The 6,140-nt window shown below is 40.6% G+C and overlaps 1 protein-coding gene across 2 annotated transcripts in view; it reads right to left on the reverse strand.

The window, feature by feature from the left end:
* The window catches only part of LCA5 (lebercilin LCA5), a 54,056-nt gene that overhangs the window by 41,269 nt on the left and 6,647 nt on the right, over nt 1–6,140 (reverse strand). The window contains exon 1 of one of the 2 annotated variants that reach the window (XM_083377107.1): nt 792–816. The exons of the other annotated variant lie outside the window; for it this stretch is intronic. The gene's annotated coding sequence lies outside the window, so the exon portion shown is untranslated. Of the gene's footprint in view, nt 1–791; nt 817–6,140 lie in introns of those variants that run through there. 2 annotated transcript variants of the gene reach the window in all.

A 6,140-nucleotide genomic window follows, 5' to 3' on the forward strand; every position in this document is an offset into this window, starting at 1 on the left:
TGCTGCTTGGTTCTGATGAAACCGGAAAAAATCCAGATGCCATTGCTGGGGGTGGAGGAGGCTGCCCAGGTTCGGCCGTAGCGGAAGTTGACAGTAGCGGTGGACGTGGCGGCGAGAGAGATGCTGGAGGTCTGCCGCATCTCCATCAGCCTCTGCCTCCCCTGCAGAAACAAATTCCTGGGCCGGCCCCCATGGCAGCAGTGGGCCCCAAGGGCTGAGCAATCGTTCTGGCGATGGCTGCTGCTGTTGGGGTGGCCTAGTGCACTCGCTGAGAGATGCTGGAGGTGCTCCAGGCTGGCGTGGTAGCCGCTGTGCTCTCCGTCTTTGGCCCAAAGAGGACACACACACACACACACACACACAGAGAGAGAGAGAGAGAGAGAGAGAGAGAGAGAGAGAGAGAGAGAGAGAGAGAACTCCCCCTCCCCGGCACGCCCCATCTGACTGACCCACTCACCTTTCCAGCAGTCCTCCTGTCTCTTCCTCTGCTGCCGCCATGTGCAGTCCAAGGAAGAAAAGAGGTTTGTGGGAAGTCCCACAAACAGCTTGTGGGAAGTCCCACAAACCAAATAACTTCAACCAATCAATTCAAGCTTCGCAAGGTGTTTTTTTTCCCATGAGAAGTTTGAATTGATTGGTTGAACTTTTTTAGTCCCCCTTTTTTATTTGGACTGCACATTGCAGAGGACTGGGAGCCGCAGGAGATGGCTGAAAGAGCCACATGCGGCTCCGGAGCTGCGGGTTGCAGACCTGTGGTCTAGAGAATCAGGTTATTTTGGATTTTCTCATACCATTGATGGACTGCATTTCTGTCTAAAAGATTTCACTAATCCATTTATCCATCTTTCTGGGAGTCTTGGCTAGAGAATTCTTCCAGGCCTAATCTTAAATACAATTAAGAAAATAATTATAATTGAATATATTTTGAATATATAAATGTAGAATTGAGAAATTTCAGATCTAACACAGTGGCCTCCAACCTTTTTTAGGCACAGGGGACCGGTTTCGTGGAAGACAATTTTTCCACGGACCAGAGGGGATGATTTCGCTCGCTTGCCTGCCACTCGCTTCCAGCTATGCTGCTAAATTGCTAATAGGCCACAGAATGGTACCAGTCTGTGGCCCAGGGGTTAGTTCAGATCCCCTGTTTTAACAGTTGGTTTCTACTGAACTGGAGATTTTTGAAGATTGCTTCTGTGGAAGATAGGGACGCAGTGGCTCAGTGGGTTAGGTCGCTGAGCTTGTCGATCAGAAGGTTGGCAGTTTGGCGGGTCAAATCCCGAGTGCCGCATAACAGAGTGAGTGCCTGTTACTCATCCCAGCTTCTGCCAACCTAGCAGTTCGAAAGCACATAAAAATGCAAGTAGAAAAATAGGGACCACCACGGTGGGAAGGTAACAGCGTTCCGTGCCCCTTTGGTGTCTAGTCATGACCACGGAGATGTCCTCGGACAAGCGCTGGCTCCTCGGCTTTGAAACGGAGATGAGCACCGGCCCCTAGAGTCGGAAACGACTAGCATACATGTGCAGGGGAACCTTTACCTTTACCTCTGTGGAAGAATGGCATATTATGGTGGAATTATGGTTATTTTTAAAAAGCAAAAATGAAAATGATGGAGGATGTTGTACTTTCATGAGAAGATCTCTACTAAGTTTTCTAATCAATATATATATTATATATTTAAAAAAGCAGGATGTTATTTCCTTGTATTTATGTAGTTACATTCTGCTAGTGACTAATTGTTTATAATAAGCATCTATGACAGATTATTTTGTAAGCCTAATATCACAGTTAATCATTATATCCAATTGACATTCTGCTGTCTATAAACTGATAGCCGAAAGCTCTGTCTCATTTTCCTAGCTTTTACATAAAATCTTTCAAGCAAAGAATAACTGGAAGGAGTGTGCATGTGTGGATACACTTGTAAATATATACATATCAGGTTGCTCGAACTAACCAATTTCCTTTCAAGCAGTTTTTTTTAACTGTGTGGTAGAAACAAAGTAGATAGATTATAAATTAGCTCAACAGTAAATAAGTAAAAAAAAAAAGAAATATTTCTCATTGCTTCCCGCCGCACACATATATCCACGTTCCTGTGTTACTTTTCTCCTATTCAGAATCACAACATCTTTCTTTGTCTGACATACTGGGGATGTGCATTTCTGTTTTTACACTCTGTACAGTTTACCTCTAAGCAGCATATGATACTGAGCATGTATGAGTTTTTCTATGAAAAGTTGTGGGGAGGGGGGGAATGTTAGATTCCAGCACATCTGCTGCTTTCTGGCAATTAAATATCTTTGAAAACACCTACTGGAGGAAATATACAATTGATGTATTATTGTCTGATTTGCCCTTAAGATACCTGGGAGGAGTCCTCTTAATTTTTTATGGAGTTCATCTAATAGAGAGTTGGCAACCCGAACATCCTAATTTTAGGAGCTAGAATTGCCCTAAGAAAGCAGACATGCTGGATGGAAATGACTCACTTGGCTTAACTAGGCCAAGGGGAGGAGGGTAGTCTCTTACAATAATCTTTGTTAGAAAGGAAAAAGGAGGATGAAAACTGACTTTGCTCATAGCAGGAAAGCCTGTATCACCCCAAAATTTGGTGGAGAGAGGAATCTCCTGGGGTACTAATACTGAATACCCTTATTTTTCATTCAGGTTGTATATACTGTATGTATAAGGAAGCTTTATGGCATAGAATCATCAAACATTTCTAGTGACTTTATTCAAGAAAACAATTTTGGATGAATATTGAAATCCCTGACACTTTTTAATTCTTGGAATGGGATGGATGCTTATAAAAATAAGTTTAGTTCTGCTGTATAACTGGATGTTTATAGATTTCATTGGAATCCAGCAAAATTGCCAGGTTTTTTATGTTAGTAAGTACTTTTGTGTGACAGTATTATAGACATGTTCTAAGATTAATAATAATAATAATAATAATAATAATAATAATAATAATAATAATAAGAAGAAGAAGAAGAAGAAGAAGAAGAAGAAGAAGAAGAAGAAGAAGAAGAAGAAAGTTGGAAGGGACCTTGGAGGTCATCTAGTCCAACCCACTGCTCAGGCAGGAATCCCTATACCATTTCAGGCAAATGGCTGTCCAGTCTCTTCTTAAAAACCTCCAGTGTTGGAGCATTCACCACCTCTGGAGGCAGGTTGTTCCACTGGTTAATTGTTCTAACTGTCAGGAAGTTTCTCCTTAGTTCTAGGTTGCTTCTCTCCTTGACTAGTTTCCATCTGTTGCTTCTTGTCCTGCTTTCAGGTGCTTCGGAGAATAGCTTGACTCCCTCTTCTTTGTGGCAGCCCCTGAGATATTGGAACACTGCTATCATGTCACCCCTCACCCTTCTCTTCGTTAAACTACACATACCCAATTCCAGCAACCGTTCCCTATATGTTTTGGCCTCCAGTCCCCCAATCATCTTTGTTGCCCTTCTCTGTACCCTTTCTAGAGTCTCAACATCTTTTTTACATCGTGGTGACCAAAACTGGATGCAGTATTCCAGGTGTGGCCTTACCAAGTTAACATTTGGAAAGTAAACTGCCACCTTAAGAAATATTTAGTGAATAGAGTGGAAAAGAGATCAATTTAAATGTCTGCAAAGATGGTAAGTGTAACATTTAAATATAAAATAATGGAGGGGAACAGGATCTTCTTTTTCACCTCACTTGCCCTGTGGAAGACCATTTAGATTACCGGAGCTATGTTGGACTTTCACAAAGTGATAAAGATCTGGCTATTTCTGTAGGCATTTGGGCTGTGAAATAAGTAAATACAACTTGGAAACAGATTAGGTGAGCTGCCTGTTTTTGATGTGAAAGAAAATGAAGTCTGACAAATAGCATAGTCATAAATACCAGGTTCATAGAATTCAGTTCTTTTTCTCTATTTCTTCAAGTATATGGAAAGAGATAATCAGATTCACTGTCTGACTGCCTTTTACACTACTTGGACAGGGATGCCAAATTTATAACTGTAAAGCTATATTTATTCAAAGATGCTGTTTGCTGTGAGCCTGTGTGAGCCCCACTAGATTTCTCCCTGTTTATATAACCACTCCTATGGTTTTTACTTGTAAATGGCTCAGAGCGACGTAAATAGTGAGATGGCCAATGTATAAATTTGATTAATAAATAAATGAATAAATCTTTCTGCAGTGGCAGTCTACATTGTACCTGAATGATCTTTCGGCAGATTCTATTGATATTTACAAAATATTTTTCAAAGTGGGTAGTAGGGGGCATCCACTGGGCTCCCATCCCTATCCATTTTGCTAAGGTGGTAGGAGTTTATTTCCCCCAGCGGTTGTTTCTCCTTGGATTGATTTAGTCTTATAACTGTTATTGCTGCTAGGTGTGCTACATTTATTATTTAAAATTGAAAAACAGTAGTTCTTTAGCCATTGTTCTAGTGCTACTTTTCTGCCTTGCTTTCAGTAGGCAAATAATTTAAGAGTATAATCAACTAGTGCATCTATTAATAATCTATTTTGCATTTCATGTGATAACAGTACTTAAACCATTGTGAAAACAGGTTTCCAGAGAAGGCAAATTAGTGGCCGCTAGATGATACAAACCTCCTATCTGGCAGAAAGAAATTGTGACTGCTTAACATCTCTTTCGAATGGTGGGGGAAATGCTCCGAGCCATTGCTACTCTCTGTGCAGTGTTCTGAATAGGATCCTAGAGTAGAGTATGGGGGTGCAAAAAGTTGGTAGTTTCTCATGTTCCCCAGACAGGATTTGAACTTGGACTGAGCAAACTTTTGTTCTTTACCAGTCACATTCAATATGTATAGGGGAAGGGGAAGTCCATGGTGACTATGAGAAAGCACAAATATATTCTAAATGCCAGTCAGTTGAAAGAATAATTAATAAAGAGAGAAATTGAATAAAATATAAACATTAAACTAGATAAAATATAACTTGTGCTGCATATTTTGAAAAAAAAACACATATAAAATTATAAGCTCTAAATTATCAGACAAGTGGAGCTTGAAGATTGGTAGGGCTGATGTGTTAAAGATAGTCACAAGCACAATCAGGATATTTTCATGTTGTGATTCCTTGCCACAAAAACCTACAGGCACTGAAACTTTAACTGTCAGGTCTTGGGTTTCCAAGGAGCAAACAAAAACAAAGGTACAAATTTGTAAATCTAAACTAAAATAGCCACAAAGGAATTGAGAAAATAAATAAAAAGGCCACTATCATCTTTAACTCAAAAGCAAAAGATCAAGAGGAAGGATCTGATAAACGTGAAAGAAAAGAGCCACCAATGCTATTAATGGAAACATTAGTGCATTAACCTGGGATTAGGAGCCAAATACAAATTATAGCCAAAAGGATGGTTGGAATCAAGGGTACATCTGTGTTAAAGATAAACAATTTCCACTTTCAAAACGAACTTTCTTAGTTCTTGTACACCCACAAGTAAGACCTACTAATCCATGAACTAGTGGTCCTACATTAGCCGTGAAAGCAGCTGGGTAACATTGGGCCAGTCACTCTGTCTCAGCCCAACTCACCTCACAGGGTAGTTGTTATGTAGAAAATAGGAAGAGGAATTGTATATGTCACCATCTTGAATTATTTATAAAAATAATAATGGTGGGGGTGGGGGGGAAAATAAATTCTATATTGCTTTGGGTTCTTCCTAGGCAAGGTTTTAAAATAGGGAAATTGCATCCTTCACACAGTGTTAGGATGTAAGTATGTACAGAAAATGCACAGCCGTTCAAAAGCGTTTGTCTTTGCATTGTTTCCCCCATCCCTTCTTTGCATGTCATCTTTCCACAAACATCCGTTAAGGAGGTCAGTGAAATAGCTGAATATTTGTGATTCTTCATCCTACTGTTCTCAGTTCAGCTGATATATTCTTTGTTCCCCTGGTTTTTCATTGAAGTGACTTTGCTAATTTTTTCCCCGATAACAAAATACACTGTCTCAAAAGGAAAGCGGGGGGGGGAAGGGGGGGAAGGAAGGAAAGAATTCCTCAGTTGGAGTCGGACAGCTTCGTTTTATGCCAGGGCCCGTAAAACTACATTTCCCAGAAATCTCTGCACCCTGCACCCCTCCCTGTCCCTCCCCTCCTCCTCCTCCTCTTATCTTCGGGTT

The sequence above is a fragment of the Vipera ursinii genome, assembly GCF_947247035.1.
Source record: "Vipera ursinii genome assembly, chromosome: 1".
NCBI classification, from domain to species: domain Eukaryota; kingdom Metazoa; phylum Chordata; class Lepidosauria; order Squamata; family Viperidae; genus Vipera; species Vipera ursinii.